The sequence below is a fragment of the Somniosus microcephalus genome, unplaced genomic scaffold (assembly GCF_052327205.1).
Source record: "Somniosus microcephalus isolate GS21.2 unplaced genomic scaffold, FLI_Smic_1.0 unresolved_chr1, whole genome shotgun sequence".
NCBI classification, from domain to species: domain Eukaryota; kingdom Metazoa; phylum Chordata; class Chondrichthyes; order Squaliformes; family Somniosidae; genus Somniosus; species Somniosus microcephalus.
In genome coordinates, this window is record NW_028225179.1 from 166859342 (window position 1) to 166859985 (window position 644).

Sequence of the window (644 nt, forward strand, 5' to 3'; positions counted from 1 at the left end):
GTGCGGTATGAGTCTCACTGACCTGTCTGACTCTGTGCGGTGTGACCCTCACTGACCTGTCTGACCCTGTGCGGTGTGAGTCTCACTGACCTGTCTGACCCTGTGCGGTGTGAGTCTCACTGACCTGTCTGACCCTGTGCGGTGTGAGTCTCACTGACCTGTCTGACTCTGTGCGGTGTGACCCTCACTGACCTGTCTGACCCTGTGCGGTGTGACCCTCACTGACCTGTCTGACCCTGTGCGGTGTGAGTCTCACTGACCTGTCTGACCCTGTGCGGTGTGAGTCTCACTGACCTGTCTGACCCTGTGCGGTGTGACCCTCACTGACCTGTCTGACCCTGTGCGGTGTGACCCTCACTGACCTGTCTGACCCTGTGCGGTGTGAGTCTCACTGACCTGTCTGACCCTGTGCGGTGTGAGTCTCACTGACCTGTCTGACCCTGTGCGGTGTGAGTCTCACTGACCTGTCTGACCCTGTGCGGTGTGACCCTCACTGACCTGTCTGACCTGTGCGGTGTGAGTCTCACTGACCTGTCTGACCCTGTGCGGTGTGAGTCTCACTGACCTGTCTGACCCTGTGCGGTGTGAGTCTCACTGACCTGTCTGACCCTGTGCGGTGTGAGTCTCACTGACCTGTCTGACCC